Genomic DNA, 14,329 nt, shown 5'->3' with positions numbered 1-14,329 from the left:
ATGGAAGCATATTTTAAATACACTGAAGGCATTTATTTATTAAATGTTCTTTGCCAAGATTTCACATTAGCTTAAAATTTAATTCAGTCTTCACATTTCTCTACTGATACCTTTTCACTCATGTTGAATCCCGTACTCAGCCTCTTTGTTCTCTAGGTGAACTACTAGATGTTAACACTGCTACAAGGAAAAAGCCCCTAAGTCAAACTTATCGGAAAAAGAGAAAACTTCTGCAAAATGCACTTTAAGAAGAGGTACTTTTTGCTTAGGAAAAGAAACCAGTGATTCCTGTAAGAATAATAAAAAGGAATAATTTTACAGTCAAGCACATGATTTGGAGTAAAGAATTCAAATGCTGCTTTGCTGGTCCAGGCTGCTAATACTCTTCTTGTTCTTCCGGTGGGCCCCCTTCATCAGATATCACAAAGCTTTCATCTGTGGCCTAGAGCATGTCCATAATCTTTTGCAATACCAGGTCATTTTTCTGGCAAATCAACTCAGTTTTCCTCAGCTTTCCAAAGTTGAAATCTCTGTTCTTCTCGAACTCTTCAATGGTTAAGTATGGCGAGATGAGTTCCTTTATGTGACCTTCTGCCTTGGTTGTTTGGAAAAACAGCTTGAAGGATTTTTCCCCTAAGCCCTGAGGAGTTACCTTTGCCCTAATTTTCTACCCCAGAAGGTTTGCACTGTTAAGGCTGAGAAGTTTCTTCAGTTTCTTCAGAACTGGAACAACAAGGGAAGGAGCCATTGCAATTTCTCGACCTTGTCCCGCAGCTCCAGGGCCATAGTCAACTTTCATCATCGTTTGCTTCCAAAAATTTGAACCACTGAATGAATTCAAAACTGTCCTCAACCTTTCCTTTTATTAATTTGTCCACAAGTATTATTTTGTTATGGGAGGCCTGAGTGGTACAAATGATTAAGCTGAAAAATTGGTGGTTTAAACCCAATCTGAGGCACCTCGGAAGACAGGCCTGGAGATCTGCTTCTGAAAAGTCACAGCCTTGAAAACCCTATGGAGCAGTTCTACTCTGCACTCATGAGTTCTCCATGAGTTGGAATTGACAACTAACAAAAACAACAATAAATTATTTTGTCAATATTCATTTTCTTAAAACCTGCTTGTAGTATTTTGAAGTTCTGGATGTATTCATGTTCTAGATTAGCTTGGAATTTCACTTTTTTCAAGGCGATGCTGCCAAGAAACAGCAAGACCATAAACTGAAAATTTTATAGTCAAACTCAGGCAGCCTATGAGCCCAACTGCAAAGACTCAGTGATCCAAGCCTGCATGTTATACTGACTTAGGTTATCACTAGTAACTGATGTCAAGTATATGTTCACCTCTGTCTTTTTGCTAAAAGCTTTCTGTATGTAGTATCATCATTGTCCCTTTTACAGATCAAGAAGTAGAGGCCCAGAGAGGTTAAAGCATTTACCCAAGGTCACACATAAGGAAATTGAACCCGGGTCTGAATCTAAAACCCGAACATTTATGAGGTGATATTGCCTTGTATAGTGGGGAGGGGCCTCAAGAATTCCCAGCAGTGCCCATATGCACCACACACACACCTGACCCTGGCCCAGCCAACCTGACACCTTCACTGTGAGAGTCCAGATTCACATGTAGATTGTGGTCTGGAAGCCCTCCCACATTTTTATATCTTTATGTCTTTTAAGTTGGTGATAATTCAACTTTAGCACTGACTTCATCCAAATTTCGATTTTAATATTTAACCGTTAGCTATGTGGCCAAAATATGCAGTTGGTTTTCTGCTATAAAATATATTGTCCACAACAGTGGAGATAAGGAATGAATATGTTAGTATTTTACTAAATTTATGATGTAACCACATGAAGAACTCAAAATAGAGATATGTAACAGCTGGTTGGAAGGAGGGTGGTGGTAAGCCAACTGATTCGTCATTTATTATAATAAATGGAACTTATTACATTACATTTAAAATGGATAAATCAGGAAATAGGATGAAAAGCATATTATTAAAAAGCATGGAGGTAACAATCAAACAAAAATGATATAAGAGTAGAAGTAGTTTCTAGGAAATGGGCTTACAGATGAAAAAAAGTGGAGAAAGTACATATACTAATTTAATAAAATGAGAAAAAAACTTAAAGAGATGATAAAAAAGTAGCAAAAATAAGTTTTGTAGGGGGAAAGCTTACATAATAGAGCTGCCTACAACTCTTCTCAGGGAGGAAACTATTTAAAAAGCTATTTTGATAAAATGCTTGGAGCTGAAGTTTCTTTTGGCTTCCTTGTGCATACTGTTTCCTTTTATCTAGTGTTTCAATTTATTTTTAAAATATTATGCAAATAAAATATGACTCTTGTATCAGTCATGTTTCCATTAGGCATAGTATATTCAAAATAGAACATTCAAGGAGGGTTTGTTTACGAAGGGGCTATTTATAAAGGTGCAGGTATGGGAATCATAAGGGATGAGTGTATTAACCTGAACTTAGTGTTGACTTTGGAACAGGGGAAACAGCTTAAGGTGACCTTGCAAAGAGGGATCTTGGAGAATAAACATGCTGAATTTACTTTTCTGCCTCCATTGATTCTTCTACTAGGGCTCTCTAGAAGCCAACTGGAAGATGGAAGGCATGGGAATTTTGATAGAGATCATGTTCCTGGGGCAGAAAGATGGGTGGAGAGTGGATCTACAGTAGAAAATGGAGAATTTTGGTACAGTTCCCCTCTTAGGGCTCTCAGCATTCACTTTTTTTGGCGAGTTTCTGGGTGATAAGTTTGTGTTGCCAACACAAGGGACAAATGAATTTTTATTAGTTATTGTGTCATTATAGGATAATATCAACCCAGTCATACTTGTACTGAAACCTACATTGTTGCTGTTGCCATCAAGCTAGCTCTGATTCATGGTGAACTTATGTCTAACAGAATGAAACATTGCTTGATCCTGCACCATCTTCATGACTATTGGTATGTTTGAGTCCGTTGTTGGAGCTATTGTGTTAATCCAACTCATTGAGGGTTTCCTTCAATTTCATTGCCCCCCTACTTTACCAAACATGATTTAATGTTCTCCATATAGAAGGAGGGTGTCATGGATTGAATTGTGTCCCTCCAAAACATCTGTCAACTTGGCTAGGGCATGGTTTCCGGTACTGTATGATTGTCCACCATTTTGTCATCTGATGTGACTTTCCTATATGTTGTAAATCCTACCTCTATGATGTTAACGAGGCAGGATTAGAGGCAGTATGTTAATGAGGCAGGACTCAATCTACAAGATTAAGTTGTGTCTTAAGTCAATCTGTTTTGACATACAAAAGAGAGAAGCAAGCAAGAGACAGGGGGATCTCATACAACCAAGAAATAAGAGCCAGGAGAATAACACGTCCTTTGGACCCGGGTCCCTGAGCTGAGAAGCTCCTCGACCAGGGAAGATTGATGACAAGGATCTTCCCCCACTGCCGACAGAGAGAGAAAGCCTTCCCCTGGAGCTGGCACCCTGAATTCGGACTCCTAGACTGTGAGAGAACAAATTTATCTTTGTTAAAGCCATCCACTTGTGGTATTTCTGTTATAGCAGCACTAGATAACTAAGACAGAGGAGGAGAAAAATTTAAGTAAGGTAAAACATAGCTGCTACAGTGTAATCTTTATAGATAACCATGAAACCTAAGTTGGCAAGTATAACTGCATTCTTCCATCTCTGATTCCATGTTTCTGTTACCATCTGCCAAAACCTTGGCTGGATAGGATTCTTTACCTGGTTCAGTGACACAAAATAGGAAAAGTACATTTTTGTAGGATCTGATTCTTGGTAGTCCAATCTTTATAGAGTTGCTTCAGTTTTCCATTGACCAAGACTACAGAGCATGAAAGCATTAAGAGATGCCCCAGTGAATGCTTTGAGCTACAAACAATCTTTCTTGTCCCCAATGTGTACCAGCAACTCTATTTTCCCCAGGTAATTGGTATCAATAACCCCTCCCAGAAAATTAATTTCCTTTCTCTGCTTGGTGGTTCAAAGTTGTAAGTAATTCAAAGTAGTCAAGGGCAGTCTCTACCTCCAGCTCATCAGAATCCTTCCATATTCTCTGATGAAAACATCCACTATTGGACAATAGGACTTTCAAGCATGCCACACTCAAGATCATATGATGGGAAGCAAAACCATTTCCCAATAGTTTATTTGAGTATTTTATAGAATTCCATTTTAATTTATTAAGTGGCTTAAAAAATTATTATGGCAAATACATATATATATATGCATATAAAACAAAACATTTGCCATTTCAACATTTTTTTACATGTGTAATTCAGTGACATTAATTAGATTCATTACATTATGAAATCATCACCACTATCCATTTCCATATTTTTCCATCACTCTTAACAGAAGCTGAGTACCCCCTAAGCAATGACTCCCTCTCTCCCCCTCCTTCACACCCCTGGTAACTGCTAATAAACTTCAGTCGCTATACATTTATCTATTCTAGATATTTCATACAACTGAGAGTATACGAAGGCTTTGTTTCTTTGAGCACTTCAAAGACATTACTGCATTATCTTCTAGCTCCTACAGTTTCTGAAGAGAAGTCCACAGTTATTACTCACTGCTCCCCTGTGAGTAATGTTTTATTTTTTTCTGTCCTCTTCCAAAATTTCGTTCTTCCTCTTTGCTTTTCAGCAGTTTGAATATGGATCCCTGGTGGCACAGTGGTTAAGAGCTATGACTGTTAACCAAAAGGTTGGCAGTTCAAATCCACTAGCTGCTCCTTGGAAACCCTATGGGACAGTTCTACTCTGTCCTATAGGATTACTAAGAGTCAGAATCGACTAGACGGCAATGGGTTATTACAGTTTAAATGTGGTTGTCTTCGTATGTATGTTGTTTGGGGTTAACTGGGCTTCTTGAATCTGTAAATTTCTTTCTTTTTCTAATTTGAGAAGTTTTTGGCGATTATTACTCAAATATATTTTCTACCCATTCTCTCGTCTACTTCTAGTACTCCAATTATATATATATATATATGTATATACACACACATGCTAGGTTTTTTTTTTTTGATATTTTCCCACATCCCTCTAAGTACCCGTTTATTTTCTTTAAAAAATTTCTTTCTCTCTCTTACAGATTGGAAAATTTCTATTGAACTATTTTTGAGCTTATTTACTCTTTCCTATGTATTTTCTATTCTTATATTAATCCCAATCCAGTAATTTCTTTATTTCAGCTATTCTTTTTCAATTCTAGGATTATCATTTGGTTTAAAAATATTTTCCATATTGCTGCTGAGATTTCCTATCTTTTTATTAATTACAAACATATTTGCCTTCATCTCATCTGAGTATTGCTGTGATAGCTGTTTCAAAGTCCTGGTTTGATAATTACAATAGCTGGGTCATCTTGGAGTTGACCACTGTGAATTGTCTTTTCTGCTTTGAATGGGTCATATTTTTCTGATTTTTTTTATGTCAGGTAATTTTGGATTGTAATTTGGACATTGTGAATATGATGAAATCGAGTTTTGGAGACTTTGATTTTATTATATTCTTCTAAGGAGTATTGATGTTTTCTTTTATCAGGCAATTAAATTGGTTAGATTCAAACTGCAATTCTGTCTCCCCTACAGTGAGTGGCAGCTCAAATGTCAGTTCTATTCTTTAGCCTTAGCTGTAAGCTGCTTTGAATCTACTCTCGTCATACATAGTTAATGGGTGAGCCAGAGATTTAGGAAGAGTTTTAACAAAATTTGTGATTGATCTTCTCTGGCTCTCTCGTTTCTGATATTCTCTCAATTTTCAGTGGCTGTGTTTGCCCTGCAGTCTGTTCTCTGGTTCTTAAGGCAAGAAAGATTTGAATTTTTTTTTTTTTTAAATCAGTTTAGGCCCTTGATCCCTTCCTACAAATTTTGACTCTCCCCTAATATCTGCCTTCTCTTGTTTCTGCTCTACAGCCTCTCACTAGTTGCTTTTAAAATTTTGTTCAGTGTTTAATTGTTATTTGCAGGATGGTTGGGTATTACAGGTTTACTCCACCGAACTAGAAGAGGAACTTCCAATAGGTTATTAAGAATAATAGTAAAAGGAGCCACTTTCACCTCTTCTTGTTAGTTTTTCTTTACCCATGCATTTTGCTCAGATTCACAGATGTTTTCAATCAGTTAGACCTGAACTGAGCCTTTATTTAGTTATTCTATCATTTTATTAAGCTAGCTCCTTCTGAATTACGGAACATATGGCAAGACCAGTGAATTCTATAGTTATGAGTCAACTGTTGGACTTCACTTGCCTTAAAATGTGTTCCCAGTCAAAGATAAAGTTGTGTAATGGATAAGGCCATCTGTAAGTCCATAAATAATGGTGCATCAAGAAATTCTGCAATCAGGGATAGAATATCCATATTTTAAATATACATCTAACCCTATGCAGATAAATGACTGCCCACTTTGATGGTAGGCCCAAATAATCAATCTACCACAGATACTCGACTTGTCTCCTAGAGAAGGTGCCACGTCTGAGACTCAGCAGTGACCTCTGCTTTGGCAGCTTGGGTACTTTGCAGTGATGGTAGCCATTTCAGCTCTGGTGAGGACAGTGCCTCAAATGCAGCCTCCAGGAGGTAGATGCAGAAGAAAGCAGGGAGAAGGGGGCTGCAATGGTGTTTCAGGGAAATTTGGAGTTTCAAGATTCTCATCCTTGTCTCTAATTGCTAAACGCCACCACCCTGTGTCTTAGACTACCATACCTTCTTTAGTGGTGTTCCCCAGTATAGAAGATTTGTCATTATTAAGCATTTAGCTGGCACTTAAATTCTGCTATCCTTTCAGCCAATTTCTTCTTGGTTCTCAGCCATATCTTCCCTGTGGCTATAGGAGATGAGGGACTCCAAAGCTACTATGGAAATCTTTGGTCATTTGCAAATATCCTTAGTTTCATATCACAGTTTAGTGTTTTTTTGTTTTTTGTTTTTTTTTTTAACCATGTGCGCTTTCTAGCGCCTTCAGAGGAAGTCAAGTAATTCTATAATCTTATTAATCACTGTTGTTACCATAGCAAACAAGTGCCAGAGTCAGTTGATGTCTTAACACTTGCCCTTTTTCTACACTTGATTCCATGCTACTACCAGTGACAAAATGCCACTGCATTCCATGGGTTACTCTTGCCCATTTTCCTATGGGAAGAAGACTTTTAAGAAGAAGAATATCAGGGCCAATCTCTCTAGAAAAATATTATTAGAAGATTCTACTTCAGTCATGCTCAATCCACATACATCTCTACTGAAGATTCAAATCACTGAGGGAGAAAACCTGAGTGCCCCAAACCGATCAAGTGGGGAGTGTCCTATAATTATCAACCTGTCAGAATGGTGAGCAGCAGGAGAGAAGATGCTCCACAAAGAAGGAATGCTGGGCATGCAAAAACAACATCTGTCACTACATTCCACTCCTTGGCCCTTAAGATGTTTGCATTTATGTTCACACACACACACACACACACACGCAAGCACACACTCTTATAATCCCTTTCCTCTCATCTATGAATGATTGTTTGGATGCTTATTGAATTCTCAGAAATGTTATTGTTTATTGTATTCTACTATTTAGTGTTGTAGATGGAGATTTGCTGCTTGCTAGTTTATTTTCCTTTGTAGATTATCTGATTTGCTTTTGTTTTTATGTTTAGAAGCTATTCAAATGACTTTGGAGCCTTAGAAATAGCCTAGGTTATTTCCACAAATAGCTTTCTTTTCTTCTCCTAAATAATCTGCTCTGCTTTTAGTGAGTTCTTTTCATGTGAAGACTCATATTTTCTTCAGTTCAAGGTCAATTAATGTTGTTTTATTTTGATTACTCTTCAATCTGTTCCTTTTCTATTTCTGAAGTTGGTATCCTGCTTCTATCCTCTGTGTCCTGCATATTTTAAAATATATTTTAATTATTTTATATTCTTATGTTGCTTCCTTGGAGAATTACTTGAATTAGTCCTCAAAATCCCCAGTTAGTAGTATCTCTTCTGCTGTTCCATTACTCTGTTAACTTTTTAATTTTACAGTGATGTTTTATGTTCTCATGAAATATTTCTAATTTCAAGAGTGTTTTTCTCAATGGTAATTTGTGCATATTTATATGAACAACCTACCCTTTCAAATTTCACTAAATTTTACATTTCCTTTCATTTTTAAAAATCTATCCAACTCTGTGGGGATCATTTGCTCAGCCTCTCTCTTTTGAGCTGTGATATTTTTCATAAGTTCATTGATTTTTTTTATTATCTTTTCATTATTAAAAATAAATGTCTTGATTGATCAGGATTAGGAAGTAGTATGTGTATTTGTTTTGTTGGCATTTACATAGGTCACTGATAAATTCTTCTGGTGTGCTTCCCTCAAGTGGGTGTGGGTGTTCTATGAGCAAATTGGGATGCAGGAAATGGGGGACAGGCTGGCAGACAGGGTGTCCCATTCGATTAAGTGTGTGTGTGTGTGTGTGTGTGTGTGTGTGTGTAGGAGAATATCTTAAAATTCCCAAGTGGTTGTTTTTGTTTGTAACTTTTAAAAAATTAAATTATAATTTTATCGTATTCTTGCCAAGTTTATTTTTATTTCAGAAATCTTCACTTGAAATTATTTTAAAGACTATATTCTGACTACAAAAATAGAAAAGGTATTATTTTAATAGATAAATAGTCACACGCTTCCCATCATAAAAATGCAGCGATTGTTAAAAATTATTCAAGTTACAGAAAGAAAGTACATTTGTCCATCCATTGATGTTTACTTTTTTGGTGTTAAATTTGTTAGATAAAAAGGAAATCTAATTGAATGCTACCAATTAAAAAAATATAAATCATTGCTAAAGCCTGTAACGTTGCTGAAATGTCATATTTAATAAGAATGAGAATATCTATTTTAGGTATACAGAATGAAATATTTTTATTTATTGTTTAAATTGAAGGGGATGTTTGAAATAGACAGAGGTACTAAAGTATTAAAAACTTTACAAAAAGAGGTATAGTAGTATACACCTACTCCTCACTTATTGACTATCTCATTACCCCACATTTTACATTTACGACAATGGTAAAAAATCTACTATCCAACTATTTTGCACATTAATGACATACGTCTGGCAGTAATGAACACTGAGGTGTGAGGCAAGAGTAACACTGGCTGTGACAGTTAAGGTTATGTGTCAACTTGCCTGGCCGTGAGTCTCAGTGGTTTGATAGTTACATAATGAAACAATCTGTCAGTTATGTGATGATGTAATTTGGCAGTTATGTAATGATGTAGTCATCCTCCATTTTCACATAATGCTGATTTTCACATAACAACCTGGTCTTTGGAACCTAATCATGGCGATAAGTGAGGAGTGGGTGTAGTGCAGATTTCCTCAGATTGTGTCACTTAGAGCCCTATAATGTTTCATGAAGAATTAGTTCTATGGTTTACAAGAATTTGGTGAAGACACAGGATTTGACTTCAGGTACCTTTGTCACTTACTGTCTATCCTCTCTTAGGAGAATCAATTAAACTCTCTAAATAAAAGATTTTCCAATTTCTATGATGATGCAAATCAAGTTTTCAAAAGCCAACAAAATCCAGGCAGGAAATTTGGTTGAATAAAGCATGTGGTGTGTAATGGCACGGCATGGTGAAGACTGTGGTCAAGTGGAAAACACATGTCCTGCCCACAGATATCAGGGGCTTCCAGGCTGTAGCCCAACATTGCTATATAGGAACACTGGCCTATGTTACCAGATCTTTAAATGTTGGTGTACAGCTCCACATTTTCAATCTCTTCTTTTGTTATGGGTTTGTTTAGTTGTTCTAACTCAGTTTGTGTTAGTTTAGGTAGGTGGTGAGTTTCTAGAAATTTGTCCATTTCCTCTAGGTTTTCAAATTTGTTAGAGTACTATTTTTCATAGTATCCTGTTATGATTCTTCTAATTTCAGTTGGATCTGTTGTGATATTACCCATCTCATTTCTTATACGGGTTATTTGCTTCCTCTCCTGTTTTTCTTTTGTCAGTTTGGCTAATGGTTTATCAATTTTGTTGATCTTTTCAAAGAACCAGATTTTGGTCTTGTTAACTCTTTCAACTGTTTTTCTATTCTCTATTTCATTTAATTCTGCTCTAATTCTTACTATTTCCTTTCTTCTGGCACCCAGGGGCTTCTTTTGCTGCTCTCTTTCTACTTGTTCCAGTTGTAGGGTTAATGTTTTGATGATGGCCCTTTTTTCTTTTGGATGTGTGCATTTATTGCTATAAACTGACCTCTGAGCACTGCTTTTGCTGTGTCCCAAAGGTTCTAATAGGATGTGTTTTCATTCTCATTTGATTCTATGAATTTCTTTATTCCATCCTTAATTTCTTCTACAACCCAGTAGTTTTTGAGCGAGGTGTTGTTCAGTTTCCATGTGTTTGATTTTTTTTCCCTTGCTTTGTCTGTTACTGATTTCTACTTTTATGGCTTTATGGTCAGAAAATATGCTTTGTAATATTTGGATGCTTTGGATTCTGTCAAGGCTTGCTTTATGGCCTAATATGTGGTCTATTCTGGAGAATGTTCCATGTGCATTGGAAAAGGAAGTATACTTGGCTGCTGCTGCGTGGCAACTCCACATTTTCAAATGTGGTAAATAATTCTAAATGTTTAAAAGGATGCTTGTACTAAACATTTTGCTTGTATCTGCAAAACAGGTCCACCCTGTAAATGGGCAGTTTGCAACTGCTGTCTAGCTGATTTTTAACCAATCTTCAAATGCTGACATTTTGTGATTCTATAGGGAGAGATAACAACTAAGACTTTTCAGGTGAGGGTCACCTATAAATAATTGTTACGACATTTTACTGTAGAATAGAAGCTAGTTATCTTCTGTTTTTGAATTGTTATTAAGGTATAATAGTATTTTTGGTTATTGGGAAAGAAAAAGGGCTTAGAAGACTCTAGGCTATATATGAACAAGCTTTCAGGAGACCTGTTAGTGGAGCTTTTATGAAATGTTAATGCACACATGTGGTGGATGGTTGGGGATCAACAGCATAAACCTCAGTGGGATAGTAGCTCTGGACTAGATTTATGGGTGTCAACTCAATCACCAAGTGTATTACTAAAAAGATGGTAAAAACCCTTGTAAGGATCCAGCTATTGGTCACACGACCTGATCTAGGGAAGAGATAAAAGCTTATATGGATCTTATGGAAGCCTGCCAATACTTGTCTCCGTAATACATGATAAAACTCTGACAGTAAACTACTCCTGGGAGTTTGGCATTATATTAGAGAGGCGGCAGCTCGCCTTTCTGCTGTTTCCAGATATTCAGATGGCTTTCTAATACATTGCTAATTTAGAAGCTAGAAAATGAGAGTTCTATTTTGATATCTCTCCAACACTTCTTGTCTGTTTCTGCTGAAACATAGTTCAAAACTATGGGAATGTTAATATGTGATATGCCCCATTCACTACGCTATAACTTTATTCTCATTAATATCACACATATGTAGATTGAAGACTTACTTGCTTCTTAGTTAAGAAAGACCATCTCACTTTTTCTAGAAAGAAAATATGTAAGTACTAGTGCTATAGTTAGAGATTATTTTTGTTCCTAAAAGCTGAATGTCAATCAGTCTAACTTACATTTAATAAGGAAGAGAATATTTCATTTTTTAAACAGCAATCAACAAAATTATTTTTTGCACAGAATTATTTAGAAAGTTATTTAAGACACTGCCTTTGTAATAGAAGTGGTGGGACTTGGTGTGCCAGGGCAACAAAAGAAAAGGGTGAGAAGGAGAGAAAGGGTTAGAGAAAGAGAGGAGAGTAGAAGACTGTAGTGATAGAATGTGAATTCTCTTTGGAACCTCTCCAAATCTTTAATAACACCTATTAAACTCGCAGCTCTTATTGTGAGTGTTTTGAGCGTGAAAATCTACTAAAAGCTAGATCTGGGGCCCAACTGCGCTTTGATTAGCTGGTAGAGTGCTTAAAACATTTTAAATTACATGACATCTTTTAAATTGGGAGGGTTTACATCAAGATTCAGATATCTTGCCATCTTGTAAAATCTGGCAATAACAGGCACACGCTTCAGAAGCAGCAATAGTAAGATAGCATATGTGCAGTCCATTTTTTCTTATACCATAATGATTTATTTATTTATCCTGCCTCCCATAAGGAATCTGAGTATTTATAGTAATTTTGGAAAATGCATCCACATTCATAGGGATAGATTTAAATTTGTCCAGATCTTGAGAGGCAGGAGGGTCCATGTGACATTTGGGTTACCAACAACAAAAAAAAAAAAAGAGAGAGAGACATTTATTTGGAGAATATAGAGTTTTCATCTGGACTCCAAGGGAGACAGGTTAGTGAGGTTTGTGAGAAACCTGGAACGGGAGGAGGCAGGCAGCAAAGCAGACGCCGTCTCTAGTTCTCTCTTGTCTGGAAAAACACACTCTTCCCTTTTCATAGTCTGTAGGCCTGCTTTATTTGTCTATCCCTCTTCAGGAGGAAATTTTGTCTTAATATGGCCCTCCTAAAACCAAAAAAGCAAACTTGTCGCTGTCAGTTGATTCTGACTCATGGCAACCCCACGTGTTTTTAATGGTTGTCAAACATTGGCAGTTCGAATCTACCAGCTGCTCCTTGGAAACCCTATGGGGCAGTGCTACTCTGTCCTGTAGGTTTACTATGAGTTGGAATTGACTTGACGGCAACTTTTTTTTTTTTTAAATCGTACAGAATGGCTCCTGGGGTGGTGCGGATGGTTAACTGCTTGACTACTAGCTGAAAGGTTTGATTCGAATCCACCCAGAGGTGCCTTGGAAGACAGGCCTGGCAATCTGCTTCCAAAAGGTCACTTCCTTGAAAACCCTATGGAGCAGTTCTAATCTGCACACATGGGGTTGTCATGAGTTGGAACTCACTCAACATCAACTAAGAACAACACTGCTGGCGCAGTGGTTAAAGCAATTGACTGCTAACACAGTGGTTGGCAGTCTGAAACCACCAGCACCTCTGCCGGAGAAATATGTGGCCGTCTGCTTCCACAGAGATTTATAACCTTGGAAACCCTATAGGGTTGCTATGAGTTGGAATCTACTCGGTGGCAGAGGGTAACAACGACAACAACAGCAATCTTATAAAAGTGGATTGCCAGACTTTTCTTCCATGGCACTGCTGGGTGGATTCAAATAGCCAACCTGAGAGCAAACTGTGCTACCCACGGCCCTCCTGTTGTTGTTAGGTGCCATCAAGCTGAGTCCGACCCACTACAAGCCCATGTGACATAGCAGCACTGTCCCATAGGGTTTTCTTGGCTATTATCTTCATGGAAGCAGATCACCAGGTCTTACTTCTGCAGAGCAGGTGGTTGGGTTTGAACCACTGATCTTTCGGTTAGCAGCAGAGTCCTTAGCCGTTTGCTCTACCAAGTGTCCTATGGCTCTCCTAGCCCCTACAATTCCTGCCTGCTGAAGTGCCATCAACCAACTGATTAGAGATTCTGATTCCCAGTCCCAAGTCCCTAGGAGAAAGAATCTGGTGACCTGGTTCACTTCCACTCAGCCACACGTGTGATTTAACTGCGGCCAGGTGGAGAGTTCTGGGCAGGCTTCCACTCACTTAAGTTTGATCGTGTCTCATCCACAAACCTTCACTTTCTGTCCTGGAGTTCCTCTGATGGGAGAGATGTCCCTGGGAGTCACTCTGTCCACACTTTGGCTTGCAGGTGTGAGACGGTCAACATCCCTGGGAGTTAGTGCTCTCAAACAATGACGAATGAGAGCTGATGGATAAATGCTGCTGCTTTTCATCCTTCCAGCAGATGATTGTTGGAAGCATTCTGTGTACTTCTCTGGAGGTCCAAGCAGAATTGAGCCCCTATGCCCACAACAGCAACCTCAACAACACACTCGTACAATGGCCCTTCTTCCTTCCCTGTCTCACGCTTCTCATCCCCTCTCTCTTGCTCAGCAGGATCATTGCATAAATATACTACCTGCTCACAAGTCTCATCACAGGCTCCGCCTTTTGGAGAAGCCAAGCTGAGACAGCCTGGTTTGTATCAAGTGTTTTTCATCGTTGTAGCTTTGCTTGCCAGATGAGAAGCATATGTGACCCACTGCCCTTATCAGGGAGCAGACTATCAGAGAAGTGCATGTGGGCAGGTTCTTTAATAAAGGGGCTAGGGATTGAATGCACACTGTGGGCATCTATAACGTAAGTGGAAAGGTCTTTAAAAAGGAAACATGAAGATAGTGGAAAAAATAAAATGGAAAATTGATTGAAAGTCTATCAAAGACAACAGTAAAGTTCTCTACCAATACTGC

The 14,329-nt window shown here is 37.9% G+C and overlaps 1 pseudogene; it reads right to left on the bottom strand.

The window, feature by feature from the left end:
• Window positions 1-376: 376 nt before the first annotated feature.
• On the bottom strand, window positions 377-13,813 carry LOC111819579 (microtubule-associated protein RP/EB family member 1-like; annotated as a pseudogene).
• Between the last annotated feature and the right edge of the window lie 516 nt (window positions 13,814-14,329).

The sequence above is a fragment of the Trichechus manatus genome, unplaced genomic scaffold (assembly GCF_000243295.1).
Source record: "Trichechus manatus latirostris isolate Lorelei unplaced genomic scaffold, TriManLat1.0 scaffold00012, whole genome shotgun sequence".
Taxonomy (NCBI): Eukaryota; Metazoa; Chordata; class Mammalia; order Sirenia; family Trichechidae; genus Trichechus; species Trichechus manatus.
Note: the sequence above shows the minus strand (reverse complement) of the source record. Positions and strands in the feature narration are given on the sequence as shown.